Source organism: Hypanus sabinus, chromosome 5, assembly GCF_030144855.1.
Source record: "Hypanus sabinus isolate sHypSab1 chromosome 5, sHypSab1.hap1, whole genome shotgun sequence".
Taxonomy (NCBI): domain Eukaryota; kingdom Metazoa; phylum Chordata; class Chondrichthyes; order Myliobatiformes; family Dasyatidae; genus Hypanus; species Hypanus sabinus.
In genome coordinates this window covers 143,031,069-143,055,934 of record NC_082710.1, presented here as the reverse complement: position 1 = coordinate 143,055,934, position 24,866 = coordinate 143,031,069, and the positions used below count along the sequence as shown (strand labels likewise).

At 45.5% G+C, this 24,866-nt stretch overlaps 1 protein-coding gene and 1 long non-coding RNA gene across 8 annotated transcripts in view; one reads left to right on the top strand and one right to left on the bottom strand.

The window, feature by feature from the left end:
* The window catches only part of LOC132394398 (uncharacterized), a 64,314-nt gene extending 40,094 nt beyond the window's left edge, over nucleotides 1-24,220 (top strand). For 2 of the 3 annotated variants that reach the window (XR_009512313.1, XR_009512311.1), the window contains exon 3: nucleotides 13,805-24,220. This is a non-coding gene — a long non-coding RNA (uncharacterized LOC132394398). The remainder of the gene's footprint in view (nucleotides 1-13,804) is intronic. The other variant, XR_009512312.1, reaches the window with a different exon arrangement.
* Nucleotides 1-24,866, bottom strand: part of farp1 (FERM, RhoGEF (ARHGEF) and pleckstrin domain protein 1 (chondrocyte-derived)) — a 236,747-nt gene that overhangs the window by 179,235 nt on the left and 32,646 nt on the right. The window lies entirely within an intron of this gene.

Sequence of the window (24,866 nt, the reverse complement as noted above, 5' to 3'; positions counted from 1 at the left end):
GATAACTACACTCAACTTCACGCCCCATCATTGAAATGTTCCCACAACCAATGTTCTCACTTCCAAGGATTCTTTATCCCCTACCTCATGTTCTCGTTATTTATTGCCACTCATTTATATTTTTGTATGCACAGTTTGTTGTCTTCTACACTCCAGTTGATCTTTTATTAATCCTGTTATGGTTCCTATTCTACAGATTTGCTGAGCATGCCCACAAGAAGTTGAATCTCAGGGTGACATATATGGTGACATACATGTACTTTGAGAATAAAACTTACTTAGAATGAGGTTTCTCCACTCAGTATATCTGACAATAATACACTGAGCACCAATTCTTCATCATCTGTAATTCCTGTGCATCTAAAAGTGAGAGGAGGCTTGCTTCACCACCCCCACACTACCTACGGCGGGCAGTCTGGTGGAAGATTATTGAAAGCATAAATCTGTTGAAATCATGGCGTCAAAATGTTTTAATGGAGTTCCTGAGGGCAAGAGCTGATGCAATGAGCAGATGATTCACAGCTGATTGATGATTGTGTCAACAATTATTACTTCAGCTCCTTCATTCATAAATGGCCCAACCACCCAGTTCCTAATCAAACAATGTTATTTATAGATATCACCTTCTAACCTGTTTACACTTCTCACAGGGGTGCTTCTAAAGAGTTCAACATATTCCACCAGGACAAGAGCTTGGCTGAAGTGATGGAATTGTGGGAAAAGTTTAGGGCCAGAAGGGGGACAATTACATAGAAGGGTGGTCAACAGGGAGGAACTAGAGAATGAGGCCATCCCAGTGGGCAGGAGACAAGAGGAGGTTTCAGGTTCAACACTGATGACAGAGTAAATCTCGTTCTGACCAGGGCTCGAAGTTGTCACATGTACCGAGATACAGTGAAAAGGTTGTGTTTGCACACCATCCTGACAGATCATTCCATACATTAGTATCAAGGTAGCACAAAAGAAGAAGAAAAGCAAACTACAGAAACTGTTATGCAGAAAATGCAGGTAGACAAAAAACATCCAAGGACCATGACGAGGTAAAATGAGAAACCAAGAATCAACCTTTTAACAAACAAAAGGTTCCTCAATTGTTTTATCAAAAGCGGAATAGAAGCGGTCTTTGAGCCTGCTGTTATGGGCTTTCAGTATCTTCTGCCAACGGGAAGGGCAGAAGAGAGAATGACTGGGCTGGGAGGCGTCCTTTCCTGAGGCAGAGGGCAATGTAAACCGAGCCAAGGGAGGGGAGGCTGGTTTTCATTTAATGCCGACAGCATAAAGATGGTTCACGGCGGGCGAGGGGGGGGGGGGGCAAGTCAAAATGCAGATCAAACTGGGACATCAACTGCAGAGACTGGACAGCCCTCAATTTTACAAAGGAAAGCCAAGGCAGGGGAACATTAGAAAAATCAAGCCAAGTGAAATTAAAATGGCAAACAATGCCAAATATTATTTTTATATTTGATTTTTAAAACAGAAATGGCAGTAGGAGAGCCCTTTAACTTTTCGGCTCTTATGAAAGAGGCAACAGTACAGCACGAGACATAAGAACTACTGTAAGTTACAAAACTAAATACTGAAAAAGAGGAGTAGTGAGCTAGTGTTCATGCACAGTTCAGAAACCTGATGACAGAAGGGAAGATTTTTATTATTTTAATCCTCCCGCACCTCACTGGTGCAATGAGAGGCAACCTTGCTGTTTTTTTTACATTTTAAGAGGCCGAGCTGCTAGCTTGACACTCAATCCAGCGCGGATGGAAAGCATGCAGGGACCTGGCCAGATTCAAACACAGGACTGATCCCCTCAAAGTCCAGAGTGGATGCCTCTACAGCACCGGCTGGCAAGAAGGGAAGAAGTTGTTTCTAAAACATTAACTGTGGGTCTTCAAGGTCCTGTAGCTCATGGTACCTGATGGTAGTAATGAGAAGAGAGAACGTCCTGAGTCGTGGGGGCCCTTAGAGATGGATGCCACCTTCTTGAGACTCCACCACTTGAAAATGTCACAAAGCAATAAATTTCTCTGCATATATCACTAGTAATGAAACTGATTCTGGACTCTTTACCCTGACCGATACGGACTGAGCTGTTTTTACTCAAAGCAGAGAAGGCCGTTCGACGTGGATAGTGATGTGGTGTATACAACATGGATCTGACAGAGGTCCTGGCCCTCACTCTCGTCTTTGTGTGCCTGTGCACCTATTTCTGACACCTTCCCGTGCAGATTTTCCACATTTCCATTACTGGCCAAAATCTTAAAACAAACTTCCAAAGTCCAGTGTATTTCCGAGAACCAGTTGTTGCCTACAAGACACATGCCTTCATTTCCAGCAAGTTTACTTTTAAAACCCCTCAACGCTGGTAAATCATTGGGGAAATTATGCATCAAAGCATCAGGAAGTGTGTTTGAGTTAGAGGATACATCAGGATAAGGTTCTCCTCTCTGGGCTGGGCAGAGAGGGTTGAAGTGAAGGGTTAAAGATCAGAGAATGTATCAGAGGAGGCAACCTCTTACCTGTGGTATTCATCATGAACAAGCTCTCCAATGAGTCCATTTCTTCTCCCTACCCACCCTTCCTACAAACTGCAATTTCTTCTTTGGAGAATTCCTCCAACCACACTCTTTCAAAGTTCCTCCTGAATCCCTATCTACAGCTCATTCCTGATCAAATGACTCACTGTAGGAGAACAAAAACTCACCTCCTCTTACTTTGACTCTGTTCAGCAATTTGCCTGTCCCTGGAAATGGTTTCTCCTTAGTAACTCCATGAATCCTCTCACTGGTGTCCATTGCCTCCATACATCTTTCTTAACCTTCTCTGTTCTCAGCCCAAGCCTCTCCTGTCTCACTACACAAGCAAACTTCCATAATGTCTCTGGTGAATCCCCTCCACACTCTCAAAAGTCCAAGCACCTGGTTCAGCTGAGGAGCAATCAATAGAACGGGGATTTTATTTCGTGCATCAAAGGAGTGAAAAATCTGGAAAGAGAATGCTTCTGATGCGAGGTTAACTAAGTGCTGTTCCCTACTGTGAGTCCTTCTAAGCTCCCCCTTATGAGGCATGGCTGACGCATAATTTCCTCATTTAGAGTTACAAGCACAGAAACAGGCCCCGAAATGAACTCATCCATACCGACCAAAGTCCCATTTGCCTACATTAAGCCCATTTCCCCTGTTCACGTACCTGTCCAAATGTCACTTAAATGCTGTAGTTGTACCAACCCGTACCATTTCAACTGGTAGCTTGTTCCATACCTCCGCCATCCTCTGTGTGAAACATTTGCCCCCTCACATCCTCTTTAAATCTTACCCCTTTCAACTCAAACCTATTCACTCTAGCTTTAGGCCCTCCCATCTGGGGTAGAAGACCATCAACTCGATCTAGACCCCTCATAACTTCAGAATTCTCTCTAAGGTCACCTCTCAGATCCCTTCATTCTTTGGAGAACAGCCCAGCCTATCCAGTCTCTCAAGGTCTCCAGTCCCACTGAATTTGTTCTGTATCTCATCTCCTTCCTACAGCCTGACAATCAAGACTGCACACAATACTCCAGTTGACAGCAGTTTTGGGCCCCATATCTCTGGCTGGTGGCACAGTGACATCAGCGCTGGACTCCGGAGCGAAGGTTCCTGAGTTCGAATCCAATCAGGATGCACCCAGACCCACTTTCCATCCGTGCCAGGTTAGAGTGTCGAGCTCTGAACACAGCTTTGTAAAAAAAACTGCGCTGTCAGAAGGACATGGGGGACCACTCAAAGAATGACAACCACTTTGAAAAAAGTGGTCACTGAGGCTCTGGCAGAGTATGGCACACACACACACAAAAATCTATGAAAGGATATGCTGGCATTGGAGAGTGTCCAAAGGAGGTTTGCCAGAATGACCCTGAGAATAATAGGGTTAACATATGAGGAGCGTTTGATGGCTCTAGGGTTATACTCACTGGAGTTTAGACAAATGAAAGAATATCTCATTGAAACCTACCAAATATTGATAAGAGTGGACATGAAAGGATGGTTCCAATAGTGGGGAGGTCTAGCACCAGAGAGCACAGCCTCAGAATGGAAGGACGTCCCTTTAGAACAGAGTTGAGGAGGAATTTCTTTAGCCAGAGGATGGTGAATCTGTGGAATTCATTTCCACAGATAGCTGTGGAGGTCAAGTCATTGGGTATGTTTAAAGCAAAGGTTCAAGGTTCATTTTATTGTCAAAGTATGCAAGTGCAATATAATTCTGATAGGTTCTTAAATAATAAGACCATCAAGTGGTACAGGAAAAGGGCTGGAGAACGGGGTTGAAAGGGATAATAAATCAGCCATGACAGAATGGTGTAATTCTGCTCTCAAGTCTTCTGGTTTTTTGGTATGGTCTCACCAACATCTCTTACAGCTGTGACATGATGCCCCAACTCCGACACTCAACACCCCAACTGATGAAGGCCAGCGTGCCAAATGACTTCTTCACTACCATCTACATGTGTCGCCATTTTCAGGGAATGATGCATTTCCATGGCCTCCTGTCGTTGGGTGGAATGCATTCAATAATGAAGTGTTTCTGTAGGGGGTGGGGTTCTTGGGAAGGCTAATCTAGCCCTTCCCCTTCCTCCAGCTCCTTCTTCCCCTTCCTTTCTATTCCTGATGAAGGGTCTCAGCCTGAAACGTCAACTCTTTGTTCCTTTTCATAGCTGCTGCCTGACCTGCTGAGTTCTTCCAGCGTTTTGTGTATGTTGCTCTGGATTTCCAGAATCTGCAGAATCTTGTGTTCAGGTTTATTACCACTGTCGTAGATGACACGGAATTTGTATTGGGTACACCCAAAGCCCAGGAGCTGAATTCCAATTACGAAGCAGGTTTTCTCCATTATCTATGAACAGAACCATGCACTGAACATTACTTTCCCACTGCTTTGAAACTGCTGACAAGAATTCCACCCCTTTAATTGAATGCAGCCTTTTCTAAAGAAACATACGTCTTAAGCAGCTACATTGATTCCAAGGATTCAGTTGTCAGGAACAGTACCAGCCGCGTTAAGGGGCGCAAACGCAGAGACTGCCTGGTGTGTGTCAGTGAGGAGCAAGAGAATCTTGGATGACCTCAAGTTTACATTCCAGAGTGTAACCCAAACCAGCCAAACTAGCTACCTGCATGCTTGCCCATCACATCATGTTAATAGATGCAACCACAGCATGAATTTCACAGTGCAAGCAGGGGAAGATATTTACCCCATTCTGCCTGTGTTACCACTCCAATCAGTAGTACTTTCCTGCAGATCTGCCACGATCTTACTGATGGTCTATTCCTGTTCCTATTTCTTATATCCTTAAATTACTCATCTTCACTGTCTATCTAAATCAAATGCTCTCTTCTTGCTGCTGCCATCAGGTGGAAGGTACAAAAGCCTCAGGACTTGCACCAACAGGTTCAAGAACAGTTACTACCCCTCAACCATCAGGCTCTTGAACAAAAGGGGAAAACTTCATTCACACTTTCAAGGACTTTTCACCTTATTATATAATGTTCTCATTATTTATTGCTATTTATTTATATTTGCACTTGCACAGTTTGTTGTCTTCTGCAATCTGGTTGATCTTTCATTGATCCTGTTATAGTTACTATTCTATAGGTTTGCTGAGCATGCCCACAGGAAATATGAATCTCAGGGTTGTATATGTACTTGGATAAGAAAATTTACTTTTAAATTTGATTGAATCTAAACTCCAGATCACAAGAATAACAACAAACTTTGATAGAACACAGAACATTACAGCACAGTAAAGGCCTTTCGGCCCACAATGTTGTGCTGAATCTTTAACCTATCTTTAATCTTTAATCAATCTAACCTTTCCCTCCTATGTGCCCCCAATTTTTCCTTCAAATCCCTTCTGCCAATCCCTGTCTCCCCTTCACTTTTGAATTCCCTGCAAATTCATTTAAGAGCCTCCTAAGTGTCTTTATCTTCTTTGGCTCCACCAGCACCAGAGGCAGTGCATTTCAGGCGCCAAACCTTCTTTGTAAAAACAAAACCTACCTCGCACATCTCTTTGGAACTTAACCGTTTCTCACCTTAAATGCATGCCTTCTGGAATAGGCATTTTGACTTTTGGGACAAAGATGTTGTCTATCTACTCTATCTATGCCTCTCATAATTTTATAAGCCTGAACCAGATCTCCTCGCAGCCTCTGCTGGTTCAGAGAAAACACCCAAGTTTTTCTCGGGGTGGGGTGTGTGAAATGTTGGACAGATATGCTCTGATACACCGACCGATCCTTCTGCCTACTAGAGTGAATTTGTGCAAGGGAGTCCTACCAGGGATCTGTCCAAGGAGATTCCAGTGAAAACATCCAATCTCTCCCCTCATACAGGCTACAATTTTGGTCTCCCTGTGGCTGAGAGGAAGCTACAGTGCCCAGAACATTCTGTGCCTCACACTCCCATTTGAAAATCACAAGAAATTAGAGGACATCGGAGAAATTGATGCTTACCAGAATGTCTCCTTGCTACTGCAGTGACTGTTTCTCCATTCTGGTTACCCCCTCACCTCATCTCTTCTCCTCACCTGCCTTTCGTTCCCCTCCCTCTTCCCTTTCTTCCTTCGTCCACTGTCCTCTCCTTCTTCGACTCTTTAACCTATCTCCTCCCAGCTTCTTACTTCGGGGAGCAGTCAGCGAAGGAGGCGATAGAGGCCCTACACAGGCAGATGAAGTTACTTTCAATTGGCATCATGGACAGTGCAGACATTGTGGGCTGAAGGGCCTGTTCCTGTGCTGTACTGTTTAGCTTTCTATCACAAGAGTGAATGGTCCAGCTTTTCCCACAGCTTCTAGCATATTGCTGTGCACTAGTCTTACACGACAATAGGTCCAATCCTCCCCCAGCATTGGATCGAACAGGTCAGAGTATGGAAAGTGCCCCCAACATCCCAGGCTACCCAACAATTATCTCTGTGGTCAAAGGGCAGGTTTTAACCACCTTTGCAAGTTAACAGCAATACTGATTCTGGCGGATATTGTACTGAATTCTGCAGTAACAAATAATCTGCTGGAAGAACTCAACCCCCCAGACCATGGTCTCCTCTCGCTGCTGCCATCAGGAAGGAAATATAGAAGCCTCAGGTCCCACATCACCAAGTTCAAGAACAGTTATTATCCCTCAACCACTGTTTCTGAATGAGACCTGATAACTTCACTCACCTCAACACCGACCTGATTCCATAACTTATGGACTCACTTTCAAGGAATCTACAACTCATGTCCTCAGTATTATTTACTTACTTATTAATTCATTTTTGTGTTTCTTTTCATATTTGCACAATTTGCCGTCTTTTGCATATTGGTTGTTTGTCCGTCTGTTTGTGTGTAGGGTTTCATTGATCCTCCTGTCTTTCTTTGTATCTACTGTGAATGCCTGTGAGAAAATGAATCCCAGGCTTGTATAGTTACGTATACATATATACTTCGATAACAACTTTACTTTGAATTTGAGCTCATCTGTGGAGGGGCTATGGGGAAAAGGAGCTACTGACATTTCAGTTTGAAATGCTGAGGACTGTTTGCTGGTCCAGAACAACTTGTACTTGCATGCCACCCCCTATGCAGTAAAAACTCTCAGATATCACAGAGGGACCCCAACTAAGCAAAGTCTGACACTGCCCCTGCAGGGAATACTAGAACAGACAATTCTGAAGTGAAGTTAAAGTGGAGAAGAGGAGGAAAACTAGAGGACTATAAGTAACTTAGAAAAATAGAGGGCTATTGGTAATTTCAAAGTAAGTACATGTTTGGCACAGCATTGTGGGCTGAAGGACCTGTATTGTGCTGTAGGTTTTCTATGTTTCTAGGAAAAGGAATCCCTCTGTTGCCTTCTCCATCCTCATCTCCCACAACCCTGAGATCTTTACATCCCTCCAGAGTCATGGACAAAGGGCTGTAACTACAAGGTCACAGGCTAGTCATTTAAAACTGTGGTGCGTAGAAATCTTCTCCTCACCAAGGGGAGTGACTCTCATAAATTCTCAGCCCCCCGAGGATGGTGGAAAGCCAGATCATTTAAGGCAGCTGAGCTGAATATTTCACAAAGCTAATGGCAGGATGCTTAGCGGTGTGGGGGAAACAGAGGAGCCTTGGGGTCCACGTCCATAGATGCCTCAAAGTTTGCTACATAAGTTGAGAAGGTGTGGTTGCCTTTATTAGTTAGGGAATTGAGTTCAAGAGCCACAGGTTAATGCTGCAACTCTACATAACTCTGGTCAAACTACACCTCTGATCAGTTCTGGCTAGAAAGTGGAAGCTTTAGGGAGGGTGCAGAAGAGATTCATCAGGATTACAGAACATGCCTTATGAGGATAGATTGAGGAAGCGATGACTTCGTCTTTGGAGTGAAAGAGAATGACAGGCAGCTTGACAGAGGTGTATAAGGTGATAAGATGATAAGAGGGAGTGAACAGCCATGTTCTTCTCCCCCAGGCTAAAACCAGAGGACATCCTTTCAAGGCGAGTGAATGAAACGTTAGGGGAGATTTCTGCGATAGCTTTTTTAAAAAAAAACACAGAAAGTGGTAAATGCCCAGAATGCTCTGCCAGGGTTGTTGGGTACAGACAGATACACTTGGGGCACTTGATTGGTAGAAAAATGGAGGGCTGTGCTGGAGGGGTTGTGGAGTAGGTTAAAAGGTCAGCACAAGATGGTACTGTACTGTATGCTTTGGTTCTAAAATCAATGAATGTTTGGGATTGAGGCCAGCATAGATTAACCATGATTAAATCAAATGGTGGAGCAGGCTTGAACAGTCATGGCCCACTGCTTTCATGTCTGGTTTAACCCTGAGTTAATCGCTTCTCCACTGGCAGCAGTACATTCACCACCCAGCCCCCGAGCTCTGGAGATCCCTCCCTCCCCTTCCAAGCTCCTCCTTCAAACTCCTGAGATGGACCATCCGCTTTAAGTGGCTGAGGGCCAACTTTCGTTCGACTGTGCTCCGGCTGTGCCCTGGAACATTCCCACAGCAAAGGCTACACACACGGCAAACTTCAATTCAAGTCTTCACAGAGTAGACACAAGGGCAAACTTCAGTTCAATCTTCAGAATTTTCGGATATCCTTTTTGATTTTACTAAACAAACAGAATAATCAGCTTTGCTGAGAGGGAGGAGTGCCTTAGTGTAAACATTTGGTTCCCTTTGAACAAAGAGGACTAAACACTGCAGGCCAGGGTACACAGCTTGAGTGAGCCCTTCCCTGCATAATTGAATCATCAAGCCTTATAAGCCACAAGGAACGCATCAAATCCAGCCACTTGCAATGACCGGTCTGATTGACTGATTTTGTTTGTTTAACTTCGAGTGGTAGATCACAGTTCTGGAATGGGTCAGTACTTTGTTCGAGCCTGCTCTGGCCCTGCAGTGTTTAGCAAATCCTTTCAGATGACAGGACTTTGGAAATCAGAATCCCAGGTTCCCTAAAGGCAACTCCAAATCCATCAGGGACCTCCTGCACCCACACTCTGCCCTCTTCTTGGTGCTGCCATTAGGCAGAAGGTACAACAAGTTTCTTTCCCATTGTCGTTAGGTCTTGAAATGATCTGAAAAACCCCAACACAAGCTCACACCATATCATCAGATTTCTGAATGGTCCATAAACACTCATTACTCCTTTTATTGCACTATTTATTTTTAAAATTTATAGTAATTTAATTTCTTTGCACTGTACTGCTGATGCAAAACAACAAACTTCATGTCATCTATGTCAGTGATGATCAACCTGATTGAGATATTTTTCCTTCTCTCCATCTTGCATGAATATCATCATTTATGCTGCTCGCATGTAAATCATGTACAATTTATGTTAATTTATGTTTGCCCTCGCCCTGAAGAGTACTGCTATCTGTCAGTGGAAACAACCTCAGGGACAGGTGCGGTTGGCTAACAGTGGCGTAGCGGTTAGTGAAACGCTATTATGTGGCTGTCCGTAAGTTTGTTTGCACGTTTTCCTCCATGTGCTCTTTTCCATCCCACATCCCAAAGGTCAGATGGTCACGAAGGTGTAACTGGCCGGTGCGGGCTCGTTGGTCCGGAAGGGCCTGTCGCCATGCTGTATCGCTAAAGTGAATAAGGGCTGCCCTTAATCACCGTGTCCAGCTCACAGGTTAGTGATGTGGGAGCACAGTGTGTCAGAGTCACCTGGCCATCCCATCACTGCAGACGGGGAAATGGAATCAAGTTCCAAAATACGTCTGGAATAAAATCATTGGACTGTTATGGAATCACCTCTGGTAATTACCAATATCATTGGCTGAAAACAGGCCTCTGAAATCACCCAATTGGCCATTCCCTGCAGAGGTGATTACAGACAGGCAATGTACACTGTCCTTGCCAACTGCACCAGCACCCTGAAAACAAGCAAGCTGTAGAACCATCCTCTTTAATGTCAAGGCACAAGGACCCAAGGCGGGGGACAGTGGTGGGTGGGTGTTTTTCTGACTGGACCTCCGGAACAAGTGCTGCACTTGTTCAAAGTACATTTATTATCAAAGAATGTATAAATTATATGACTTTGAGATTTGTCTGCTTCCAGACAGCCAGAACAAAAAACTCGAAATAACCCAATTTAAAAAAAAGACCAACACCTGATGTGCAGAGAAGTGGCGGGGAAGGAAAACACAAATCATGCAAACAGTAGAAGTGAGAAACAAAATGAGTCCTTGAATCCTAGCCCAGGAGTAGGCCTCTGAATCAGTCCATCATATTAGCAGGGATGGAGCACAGCAGCCAGGGCTGTCTTCACAGCCTCAGAGCCGTGGAGAGAGGAATGAGCACTGTGGGAGGGCATACGATGCCTTTCCAGCCTATCTTATGATTTGGATGTGTGATGACGTGAGAACAAAGTCTGGAGACAACTCAAGAACTGGTGCTGTTGTAGATAATGACGATAATTGTTCAAATATACAATGTGATACAGATCAGCTGGAACGTTGGGCAGAGAAGTAGCATTTGGAATTTAATCCAGATAACTCTGAAATAATGCATTTTGGTGGAACGTAAAGAGTAAATGGCAGGACTTTCGGAATATCGATTTGTAGAGAGACCTTGGGGTGCTAGTCCATAGCTCCTTGTTGGCACTGGAACGTGTGCCAACACTTGTGGGCTGGCCCCCACCCACCCCCACCACATCATTAGGCACATTGATAGTTTGACACAAATAATGCATTTCAGTGTACATGTGATCAGTAAGCAGGCAGATAGGTGGATGAGGTAGTGAGAAAGGCATCTCAGACACCTGCTTTGAAGGACCAAGGCTTCAGGTGCAACATTGGGATATTCTGTCACAAGCGAAAATTACTTTGGTCAGGGTCGAACTTGGAATACTGTGTACAGCCCTGCTCAACACATCACAGGAAGGGTGTGGCAGCAATAGAGGGAATGTGGAAGAGACTCACCAGGATGTGGTCTGGAATGGAAGGCAGTAGTTACAAACAGAGGATGGTTAGACTGGGTTAATTTGCACTGGAACACGAGAGGCAGAGGGGCAACCTTATACAGGTTTGCAAAACAATGAAGGGTACAGATAGCTTAATTAATTTATCCCCAGGGCAATGGAGTCTAGAATTGGAAGGCACTGGTATAAAGTGAGAAGGGAAAAACTTAAAGATCTAAGGGGAAAGTTTTTCTACAACGAAGGTGGTGAATATTTGGAATAAGCCGCCAAAGGTGGTGGAGGCAGATACAATTATATTTAAAAAGCATTTTGACAAGTACCCGAATAGGAAGGGAGCAGAGAGATATACACCGATCACAGGCAAATGGGATACGCTACACTATGGCATGGTGGTATAGCAATTAGCATAACACTGTTCAGCAATCCTGGTTCAACTCCCGCCACTGTCCGTAAGGGGTTTGCTCTTTCTCCCTGTGACTGCGTAGGGTTCCTTTGGGTCCTTCAGTTTCCTCTCACATTTCAAATATGTACAGCTTAGGGTGGCTATGCCCTCTGCTCCAGGACTCTCCCACTAATTGCAACATCCTCTCCACTTCTACGCTATCTTACTTCCGGTTAGATCGTGCCATGCTTGGATGCAGCGGCCTTGCTGGATCCAACCAAAGGTTTGTTCGTCCTTTACGTCATTTTACGTTGACAAAACACTGCCGGACATTAAGAACATCAAGTACTGCAGGCACACCCCATCAGCCAGCTGTTCAATAGCAATGGAGCTGGACTTGCTGCGTTAACAATGTTGTGCTGTCACCTGGATTTGTTACGTACTGTTTTTGTGTCGAGACAGTGCTCGTGGTTGTCTTGGATGCTCTTATTGTGATCGCAGGATGCAATAGGACACTGGCAATGTAGAATACAGCAAGTCTTGTTCACTGGTACAGCGGCGAAACCGGCAGCAGGGTGAGCTGTGTTGCCTCGGTTGTGCCGCAGGCTAGGCCCTCGTGCTACAGGGGAGGAAATGCCGGAGGCAGTGTGGGAAAGAGCAGAGGCCTCTTGGGGTTGGGGGCTAGACCCTCCCATTGGTGTTACCCTCCGATATTCACTCAGTGGGAAAACAAGCTGAACCAGGGCAACATCAGTCTACAGGCCTTGCCACTCGGGGACTTGGGCTTTGTTATATCTTTGTGACTGTAGTTTTTTCTGCTATCAAAACCATTTGCACTGTGTTCTGTGTGCTGTGCACTGTGGGTAATGTGCTTTGTACCTAGGCCTTGGAGGAACACTGTTTCATTTGGCTATATTCACGTAGCCAAATTAAACAGCATTGAATGATTAAACTTAAAAAACAAAACTATCCAGGACTTTCAATATTCAGTGGGTTTCATTGAAATCACCCCTCATTCTTCTAAAACCCCAGCAAGTACAAGACCCGAGCCTTCAAACACTCCTTACGTTAATCCTTTCATTCACTGGATTATGCTCTGTACCCTCTCCAATGCCAGCACATGCTTTCTTGCCTGTCCGTCTTTGTGTGTGGCTTTTCATTGACTCTATTGTTTTTCTTTGTAAATACTGTGAATGCCCACAAGAAAATTAATCTCGTGGTAGGATGTGGTGACATACATAATACTGTGTAAAAGTCTTGGGCATAAAAAAAATACACACACACACACAAACTTATTTATTTCTAGGGTGCTGAAGAATTTTGCACAGCACTGAATTTGTCAATGTGGAGCAGAGAGCAAGTCTGTAAATCTGGTGGGAGCAAAGTACGCGGGGAATGGAGAGGGTGGTGTGCCACGGGAAGGGTGTGGGACGGGTGGCAGAGGAGTGCCCAGGGATGAGACCCGAGACAACCCTGAGACACCAGGCAAAGGTTTAGTGATCATTATAGAATGTCTCTCCAGTGCCGTCCCCTGCCTCCCCTCTCCCTTCCCCTTTTCCCAACCATGATTCCCCTTTCCCACTCTCAGTCCACAATAAGAGACCCATATCAGAATCAAGTTTATCATCACTCACATATGTCACGAAGTTAATTTTTTTTTGTACTAACAGTACAGTGCAATACATAAAATTACTACAGTACAGTGCCTGGAACTTTTGCACAGTACTGTATCTGCATAATAAATGTAATAACCTTGAACTCTTATAGATATGGAACCCATAAAATCACAAAATGCTGGCAGAACTCAGCAGGCCAGACAGCATCTATCGGAGGAGGTAGTGACGACGTTTCGGGCCGAAACCCTTCATCAGGAGTCATGGAGTCAACCTCCACTGTCAGCATTTTGTGTTTTTATTTATTTCTAGCATCTGCAGATTCACTTGTGTTGCCTGTAGATATGGAACCCATTTCTCATGTTCTTTCCAACTGACAGATCAAACTCTCCCAGTCCATCCATACGTGGCCGGGTCCCAACATTTGCGAGATGGTGCTTATGCTCAGTCAAATTTGGCAAGCAAAAGTCAATGAGAAGAAATGGGTAAGGTGAAGCTTATACCCTGTATGTGATTGAGGAGAGCATTTGAGAGACAACAAAACCAACTGGAAATTAAGACTATGAAGATGAAGTTACAGGAAAACCTGGGACCAAGTATTATTACAGAACACCGGAATGAAAGCAGAAAAAGATGGGATTTCTCAGCAGGTGAGTTAATACTAGCAGAGGTAGTGTGCAGTGGTGCTTCACTGGTCCTTGGTACAATCCTAACCCTGGATGCTGTCTGTGTGGAGTTTGCATGTCCTCACTAGGACCAAGTGGGTTTTGTCTGGGTGCTCCTGTTTCCTTTCACATTCCAGAGGCGTTCAGGTCTGTTGACTAATTATTCACTGCGAATTTTCCTTAGGGTGTGGGTGAGTGGCAGAATTGGGCATGGGGGGGGTGCAGTTGATGGAAATGTGGCGACAATAAAGTGGGATCAAAGTAAATGGGCGGTTGATAGTCAGCAAAGATTTGATGGGCCAAAGGGTCTACTTCTGTGTTGTGTGACTGTCAATAGAATTAGTGTATCAGTTATACACCACAGAATCAGGCCCTTCAACCCAACTTGCCGATCAGCTCACATTTGACCCTTAAATGATATTATTCCTATTGTTGAGCCAACATAAAAATCCCCACGGATTTTATTAAGTGTCTGTGCTTTCTTCCCCTGTAGGTTGCAGAAATACAGCTGGAAATTGTACGTGATGGGGTGTGACACATACAGCATTTCCCTGAAAGCAATCCTGACTTGTGCAACTTCTCTCCAAGGGAAGGTCTCGCTCCCCTCTCATCTGGGCAGGGACGTAGAAAGAAATGGATTGCTTCTGCTTGCCTCCCCACATGAATTTCACCAACCCTAAGCAGCAGGCACAGAGGGCTCAATTCCCAACACCCACAAAATGCTGGAACTCAGCTGGTCAGGCAGCATCTATGGAAATGAATAATCTGTTGATTTCTCAGGCCAAGACCCTTCATCAGGACTGGAAAGGAAGGAGGAAGGTGGTGGGGGTAGGGGAAGGAGTACAAACTAGAAAATGATAGGTGAAGCCAGAGGAGTGGGGAAAGGGGGATGAAGTAAGAAGCGGGTTGAAAAGGTAAAGGGCTGGAAAAGAAGGAATCTGATAGGAGAAGAGAGTGGACCATGGGAGAAAGGGGAGCAGGAGAGACATCAGGAGGTGGTGACAGGCAGAAGAGGTGAGAAAGGGGCCAGAGTAAGGAAGGTGGAAGGGGGAAGGAAGTGGAGACATCAATATTCATACCACCCTGTTGGAGGCTATCTAGATGGAATATAACATGTTGCTCCCCAAACCTGAGAGTAGCCTCATTGTGGCAGTAGAGGTGGACGTGGACTGATATGTTGGACAGAGAATGGGGATCAAAATTAAAATTGTTGCTTACTGGGAAATCCTAATTTTTGCAGATGGAGCAAAGTTCTGTATTTAATATTTCAGTAAAATTTGAGTAATATTATAAATATATTGTTGGATTAAGCATATTTTGTTGTTGCACATGGCATTGCAGATTATATGTGAAAGCACGTAAATGGCATACGTAATTATTACACCACATCATATGTGCGCATCTTGCTTAAAGCAAAAACAAAGTTAGACTCGCACTTCCGGACTCCCTTGTTTTCCTTCCAAGAAGCTTATGTTTTGGAGCTAAAATATGTAACATCCCCCATTCGGGTCTCAGCAATGTAGAGGTGGTCAGATTGGGGGCACCAAACACAGCAAACAACCCCAACAGATTCGCAGGTGAAGTGCTGCCTCACCTGGAGGGCTGTTTTGGGTCCTGAATGGAGGAAGAAGAGGCAGTAAATGGGCAGGTGTAGCACACTTTTCCACTTGCAGGGATAAGTGCCAAGAGGGAGATTAGTGGGCTGAGATGAATGGATAAGGAGTGATGCCTGTGGAAGAGGTAAATGTATGTTTGATGGTAGGGTCCTGTTGAAGATGGCGAAAGTTGTGGAGAATGAGATGCTATATGTGGAGGGGTGGTTGTAAGGACAAGAGGAACTCTATCCCCGTTAAGACAGCGGAAGATGGGACAAGGTCTGATGTCCAGAAAAAGGAGGAGGAGATGGGGATGGGGGCAGTACCAGTAGTAGGAGAAGGGAAACCCGACTCTTCGAAGGAGGAGGACATCTCTGACATTCTGGAAAGGAAAGCCTCGTCCTGAAAACAGATGCAACAGTGATGAAGGAAATGAGACAAGAGGATGGCATTTTTCCAGGAGACATGGTGGGAAAAGGCATAATCAAGATAGCCATGGGAGTCAGTAGGTTTATAAATGATATCAGCAGTTTTGTCTGCAGAGATGGAGACAGAAGGTTCAAGAAAGGGTAGGGAAGTGTTGGAAATGGCCCAAGTGAACTTAAGGGCAAGGTGGAAATTGGAGGCAAAGTTGATTAAATTGACGAGCTCAGCATGAGTGCACGAAGCAGCATCAATGCAGTCATAAATATAGCACAGAAAGAGTTAGATCCACATAACCAACGAAAAGCAAGTATAGCTAGGGCCCTTGTGGGTGTCCATGGCTGCAGCTCGAGTTGCAGAAAGTGTGAGGAGTTGAAAGAGAAATTGTTGAGGGTGAGGACCAATTCCACCAGGCAGAGGAGTGCAGTGGTGAAGGGAAACTGGTTGGGTCTATTGTTGAGAAAGAGGCAGAGAGCTTTAAGGCCTTCTTGATAGAGGATAGGATAGAAGTGTATAGGGACTGGACATCTATTGCAGTGAAAATGAGGCATCAGGGCCAGGAATCAGAAGTTGTTGAGGAGATCAAGAGCATATGAAGAGTTGCGGATGTAGGTGGGAAGGGGCTGAACGAAGGGGGATAGAATGAAGCAGAGGTATGCTGACACAAATTCAGTGCGGCAGGAGCAGGCTGACCCAGACAGTCAGGTTTGTGTATCTTGGGCAGGAGATAAAAATGAGCTGTGTTGGTTGAGTTTGGTGGCAGTGGATGGGAGATCTCCTGAGTTCATAGTGTCAGAAATAGTTCTCTGTTGGTCCTCTTCAAGAGGCAGGTATGAAGAGGTGTCTGAGAGTTGTTGCCTGGACTTAGCAAGGTAGAGGTCAGTCCACCACACTACAACAGCATTCCCTTTGGCTTGCTGGCTTGATGGTGAGGTTGGGATTGGTGCAGAGAAAGTAGAGGGCAGTGCATTCAGGGTAAAGTTCCAGGAGGAGAGACGGGTGCTGAAGTTGAGATGGTTGATGCCCTATCTGGCCATTAAAGATGAAAAGACCCAGAGCAGGCAGAAAACCAGAGTGAGGGGTCCAAGAAGAGGAAGAGAGTTGGAGATGGGAGAAGGGGTCATCAATGTGGGGTGGAGAATTCTTGCCAAAAAAGTGAGCTCAGTGATGGAGGTGACGGAAGAAGAGCTCATGTCATGACGAATGTGGGACTCACTGAGGTGTGGGTGAAGGGGATAAAAGTAAGGCCTTTGCTGAGGACAGAAAGTTCTGCTTCAGAGAAAGAAATGGAGAAGTGGCAAGGATTCGAGCTGGGATCAGAGGGGGAAATGAGTTGGTGGCAGCAGAGGAGAAAGGAAGATCGGGGTGTTTAAGGAAGGTAGTGTGCAAGAAAGATGAAGGCTCTGAGGACCCAAGAGGAGACGGGGAAAGCCCCAGAGACCCGGGGTTGGGGAGTAGAGGTGGGGGAAAGGGAAGCCCAGGAGCACAGTGACAGTGAGTGGTTTTGGTCTGGAGGTAGAGGAGGTTGATGTCAGGCTGGAGTTGGAGCTGGAGGCTGCTTAATTCACGGTCTGAGTGTCACCAGGGTATTTGGAACTGGAGTTGGCAATGATGGAATCTACAGTCTGCAGAAGTCCAGGTCTGTTGGAACTGGAGATGCCGACAGTAAGATTTGTAATATGGAGGCGTCTGACTGATTCAAGATCCCCTGCGGCAGGGGCCACAGTCTGAAGACACAGTCTGCTAGGAAGGAGATGAGTTGGTGGTTCAAGATGAAAGGTCAAAGTGGTCAAAGACAGACAGTGGAGAGTGAGGCTGCAGCACCACCCAGTCTAGTCCCCCCCATCAGGCAGCTTCCACAAGGCATAACATTTTATTCCTGATGAAGGGTCTCGGCCTGAAACGTTGATTGCTCATTTCAACGGATGCTGACCAACCTGCTGAGTTCATCCAGCTTGTTTGTACGTGTTGATTTGACCACAGCATCTGCAGTGTACTTTGTGTTTAGTGTTTTATTCCTGATCTGCTGTGCATCTACTTATTCCCATTCCCTCATCCGCTGTTATTTCCAGATTGAACCTGTCCAGTGCCCTGGCACAGGTCACAGCCAAGTCTCCGAAGTGGTGGGGAAGAAGCAACATGCACACATTGCACCCAGAAAATGAGACCCAGAGACAATCGCAACTTGATCATCAGTAGTTATTAGGCTGAGGACCCAGCGTAGAGTAATGGGGTTCTCAGGACCACAGGCAGGAGTCGTCATCACCTCCAGCAAGGACAAAGGCTGTACATTCCAAGCACCAAATAAAGTATGAACTGAAGCAACAATTACTGGATTATAGACTCTGGAAGGAGAGAGAGGGACTGCAAAAGAGACAGAGAGACAGAAGATATAGAGAGAGCATTGAGAGAGACAGAGAGGGGTACAGACAGAGGTAGGGAGAGGTATACAAAAAGATAGAGAAGGGTACACAGAGAGACAAAGAGAGGCAACAATCTCTGTGGATAAGTGATAATATCTCCTCCTCGCTGACAATCAACACTGGTGCACCTCAGGGGTGTGTGCTTAGCCTACTACTCTACTCTCTCTATACCCATGACCGTGTGGCTAGGCATAGCTCAAACACCATCTATAAATTTGCTGATGATACAACTATTGTTCTAGAATCTCAGATGGAGACAAGAGGACGTACAGGAGCAAGATATGTCAACTAGTGGAGTTGTGTCACAACAACAACCTTGCACTCAACTTCAGTAAGACAATCTGATTGTGGACTTCTGGAAGGGTAAAATGAAGAAACATATACCAATCCTCATAGGGGGATCAGAAATGGAGTGAGTGAACAGTTTTAAGTTCCTGGGTGTCAGGATCTCTAAGGACCTAACCTGGTCCCAACTTACCAATGCAGCTATAAAAGGCGGCAAGACAGTAACTATACTTCATTAGGAGTTTGAAGAGATTTGGCACGTCAACAAAAGCACTCAAAAACTTCTATAGACATACAGTGAAGAGCATTCTGACAGGCTGCATCACTGTCTGGTGTGGGGGGAGAGGGCTGATGCACAGGACCGAAACAAGCTGCAGAGGATTGTAAATTTAGTCGGCTCCATCTTGAGTACTAGCCTACAAAGTACCTGGACATCTTCAAGGAGCGGTGTCTCAGAAAGGCAGCATCCATTATTAAGTACCTCCAGCACCCAGGGCATGCCCTTTTCTCACTGTTACCATCAGGTAGGAGGTACAGAAGCCTGAAGGCACACACTCAGCGATTCAGGAACCAGCTTCTTCCCCTCTGCCATCCATCTGTATTATGTATGGCACTGAGGATCCCTCAGGAACAGCTTCTTCCCCTCTGCCATCTGATTCCTAAACGGACATTGCACCCATGAACACTACCTCACTTTTTTAGTATACAGGTATATTATTTCTGCTGTTGCATGACTCTTAATCTATTCAATATACATATACTGTAATTTATTTATTTTCTTCTAGATTATGTATTGCATTGAACTGCTGCTTCAAAGTTAACAAATTTCACGACACATGTCGGTGATAATAAATCTAATTCTGATTCAGATTCAAACTCAGAGAGGTAGAGAGAGGGAGAGGCAGAGCACTCAGCAGGACAGGCAGCATCTGGACAGTGAGAAACAGGTAATGCTTCAATTTTGTTAGAACTTCTCTGGGACAGAGAATCACTTCTGTAGATACCATAAACACAGCTGGTATATATATGTACAATGTACTGTGTATGTTAATCAAAATGGCTTCTTTTTTTTGTTAAGAGTAGGAATGCTTCTTTGTATGATAAGTGCTTTCTCTCGCAGTTGTTTGGCTTTAGACTTGCTGATATCGGGATTGTATTCATTTGTTGACCAATGGAGAATGTTATTTTGTCTTGTGAGGCTGGGAGCTTGAGGGTTTTCGCGGTCTTTTCAGGGGAGTCGGGAAGAAGACGCCGAGGAAGGTGGACATGCGCTGCACTGCTTGGTCGACCACCAGGGTGGACGCAGGTGCAAGGACGTAGAGGTCGGAGGAGAGTGACGAGGGGTCGAATGGTTCGATGGTTGAGCTCCAACGATGTGCACTAAACTGACTGAATTTTGATAAGTTGGCGCCTTTTACTTTATTTTCTTTTCCGTCATATATATTGTATTGCATAGTACTCTTTCAGTTTTAGTAAAATCTTTCAAGTATATTCCATAACGGCGTCTGGTGTGAGTTTGATATTGTGTGGTACGCGCGGCATAAACTTGTTTCTCACAGCACCTGTGTGTACGGGAGGTGGGGTTGGATAGTGGCTGGATCTCCTTTTCCCCTAGACATATACCAGCCTGTTGGGTAAGTGTTACATTTGTGGGGGCTCGTCCACGTTGGATTGTCAGGGGCTGTGGAATCGCGCAGGCAGCAGAGCGGAGATGGACAGAGATAAGATTGTTAACTGGTGCGAGTTGGAAAATGTACCGGTGCAGTATGTCTGTGTAGTGAGCGGTGGATTTTCAAGTTTCGGGAGATACGTTAATGCGGGGGTTAAGTTTGGTAAAAGGTATGGGGCAGGTAGAATTGGTAGCGAGATGGTGTGGTAAAGAGGTGGAGTCTAGTTGGGTGTTGGTTCGTACGAGTGCTGACGTCATGACGTTAGAACTGCCGGCGACGGTCAGTGTTCCGGGGGAGGCAGGGCCGTAATTATAATACCAATTATAATTAGAAGTTGCCAACGGTTTTAATCATAGATCCAAACTAATAGAACAGACAGTAACAGCACAGGAACAGGCCCTTGATATGTCTATATGTCCATATCTTTTCATTTGCGGCACATTGTTTGCCTATCCAAGAGCCTCCAGAACACTCCTACGCTTCCACCACCACCGCTAGCAACACATTCCAAGCACCCACCAGAGTCTGTGTAAAAACCTGTCCCTCACACCTCCTTTGAACTTACCTTAAATGCCCTCTGGTTCACACTTCAATACTGGGAGAAAGATCCTGGCTACCTCCTCTGTTTATGCTTCCCATAATCAAATAAACCTCTATCAGCCTCTTCCACTCCACAGAAATCTACCCCAAGTTTGTCCAACCTCTCCTTATAAAGAGGCGTCCCCTGCTTGTCCCACTATAAGTCCTACCTCTGCCTTAGTCTAGGTAGCACCCTGTTAAACATCTTCTGCACCCTTCCAAAAGCCCAAAATCTTCTTATAATGGGGGCAACCTGAATGATTGCCTCAACGGTAGTTGGCATCCACAACACCACCCATCAGCCTCCAGTTGCTACCACTGCCCCTCCCACTTGTGGACTTGTACTACACAAGTGATCCTTTCTCTTGGGAGTACCAACCTCTCATCAGCGTTGGAACCTGTCATTGACCCCAAATGCATCCAGCCTGGGCAACAACACTTCCCAATTTTGTTTTCCCCAGTTAGAAGTGCACTCTTCATTCTCATCACCCCTTCCACCAATCCCAGGGGTTACATCACCCACTGTTAATGGATTTTCTACAGTTTCCAAGGTACTTTTACAGGAAGCCTGCCCAAAAGTTGTTGTCAAAGTAGGGACACAAGGGACCGCAGACGCTGGAATCCGAAGCAACAAACAAGAGGTTGGAGAAACTCAGCAGGTCAGGCAGCATCTGCGGAGGGAAATGAAGAGCTGAAGTTTCAGGTCCGAGATGTCGGCTGTCCAATAGGTGCTGCCTGACCCGTTGACTTCCTCCAGCTTTTTGTGTCCTGTTCAAGAGATGTCAAATGGCAGATTGAACCTACAAGGAGAGGTTGTACAAATATTGCTGTTCTCTCTAGAGAGCCAGAGGCTGAGGGGGAGACTTGATCGAGGTTTATACGACTATGAAAGGCATAGTTATAGATGAGACTGCTGGTGTCTTTTTCCCCCAGGTTCAAAATGTCTAATACTAATGATTGCTGTTCCTCTCAGCACCTTGTGGAGCAACAGGAGGCAACGCTGCTGTTCTGTAACATTTGTCTGCTTTTTTCGAGGCCGAGTTGCTACCTCGATCTCAACCCAGCGTGCAAGGCACCGACCGGTCAGAATCAAACCTGGGACCACTCGCCTTGACGTCCAGTGTGGATGCCACTGAACAACTGGCCAGCTATTAATTCTAAAGAGTATGCACTTAAAGGAAGAGGGGGTAATTCTAAAGGAGATTTGGAGGGCAAGTGTTTTTTTTTTAAAAAACAGAATGATGGGTGCCTGGAAAGTGTTACCACAGGTGGTAGTGGAGGCAACTACAACAAAACTATTTAAGAGGATCTTAAGACAGGCATTCGAATCTGCAGAGAATGGAGGGATATGGCATTGTGTAGGGAGGAAGGATTGGTTTAGTTAGATAATTAATTAGTAATCCTGCACAACATCATGGGCCGAAGGGCCTGTTCCTGTGCTGTACTGTTCTATGTCCTCTGACAGGTCAGCAAATACACTTCGCCAGCAGACTTTACAGAGGGTCTCAAAGTTGGAGAGCGGGAGATTGAGAGGGATGGGGAGAGGATTCCAGTGTTGGCAACTGTAGGTTCAGTTCCTGACTCCACCTCATCTCGCTTCGCTCTCATCTGCTGCCAAACTGACTGTTCTTCCCACATTCATTCTCTTACACACCCTCTCACACCCCCTCATTCCAGCTTCTGCAAGTCATCAAGTAAACACAAACCTTTCTCTCAGAACATCCCTAGGACAGAGAACAACTTCCAGCCGATATGTTTAACACCACATAATTAAAAACTGCCAGCCACTCTGATTATACGCCCAAACGAATGACTGACCTTAAAATAGTTATCCAACACCACCCCATAGGTTCTGATTTCTAAAGATGTCTTTTCTATTGGGAGATTTTCATTCTTGGCATTTTGTCAAATTCCACAAATCAAAGCTGCAATTTTGAAACCTTTAATTTATGGGGCTGGGTTTCACAGGACGGAGCACCCCATCTGTTACAATTTCCCCACATCACAACTTCACTTCTGTGGCCTGGTCACCTCTCTGCACCTTGTGGCACACTGGGTGGCAACCATGCCATTTCTGTTGCATTTGTCTGGTTGTTTTTTTTTTACGAGGCCGAGTTGCTAGCTTGCCACTCAACCAAGCACAGATGGAAAGCATACAAGGACACGGCCGGATTCAAACCCGAGACCGCTCGCCTCAAAGTCCGGTGCAGGGTGCCACCGGCTGGCTAATAGCTCGCTTAGGAGATGGGGCCAGGTCTCCATCACTGGGAGATTGTGAAAACTCCACAAGGACATGAGGGAGGTCAGGATTGAATCCGGGTCACTGGAGTGGTGAGCAGCACCACTACTATCTGGGCCACCGAAATAGAAAATTAAATCAAGACAAAGAGAGCTGGAAGCAGACATGAAAATAGCCTCGAAGCAGTGGAACCATGGTCCACAAATCAAACGGTATTGGCAGCAAGCCAGCTAATCCCTCTCCACGGGGTTAAACTTTAAATTAAGGGGTGTCTTGGGAACACCAGGCTCTGATTTGAGTGCACTCAAACTCCCAGGGCATGAACTGGGAATCCAAATTTAGCTTTTCAAGTTTAGCCACAAAATTACTGCTACGGAAATATCCTTGACGGACCTTGTCCGTTTCCAATTATGAAAGGAGGGGTTTTGGACGAAACGCTATTGCAAGCTCCCATTGGAGCCTAGTGGGGAACTGTCGGAAAGGCTAATCCAAGGGAGTGTGCCAACTGGGTAGGGTGGGGCTGACCAAAGGATCTGCTCTTTGTGAACACCGCTGAAAGATTTGGTGAGAGGGGGCGTGAGCACAAAGCCAGTCGGTAGTGAGGGTCACTGTACACGCACCAAGTGCTGGAGGATCTCGGCAAGTCAGGTGGCATCTATTGAGGGAAATGAAGAGGGGATGCTTCAAGCTGAGACCCTTCATCAGTTCCGGAAAGGAGGAGGGCAGAAGCCAGAATTAAAGGCTGGGTGGGGAGGGGAGGATCACAAGCTGGCAGGCGATAGGTGAGAGGGGAAAGGTAAGAGAAGGGGTGCAAGGCCCAGCGGAATGAGGAAAAACAAAGATGGTGGCAGGGGGAGAACACAGAGGGGAGCGGTTACTGGAAGTCAGAGAAATTATGTTCATGCCGTCAACGTCAAGTAAAATTTATTACCAAAGTACGTATTTGTTACCTTGCATTACCTTGACATTCATTTACTTATAGGCATTTAGAGAGAGAAAAAAAGAAATTCAGTAAGATTTTATGAAAAGCTATAAACAGACAAAGTCTGACAAATGACCAATGTGAAAACGAAAACAAACTGCAAAAAAGAGAAATAAACTAATAGATAATACTGAGAACATGAGTGGCCAAGTCCTTGGCAGTGACTCTGTAGATTGTGAAATCAGTTCAGAGGTTTGGCGAGTGAAGTCATTCATGCTGGTTGAAATAGGTGGTGGCGTCTCATTTTTACTATGCACTGTACCAGCAGTTATGGTCGAAATGACAATAAAAGTGACTTGATTTGTTGCTGCTTTAAACCACTTTCTGGTACCACTTCTCTTCCTATCCCTCACCGTCATGATCTGCCCATCATCCACACCTTCCTCCTTCTGGTTCCCCAATTCCTTCCCTTTTCTCCATGGCCCAATTCCATTTCCTATCAGATTCCCTCCTCTTTAACCATTTACCTTTTCCACCCAATTCCTCCCAGCTTCTCACATCATCTCCCTTCCCCCAGCCAACCATCTTCCCCCCTCATCTTGTCTCAGCTATCACATGCCAGCTCGTATGCCTTCCCACCA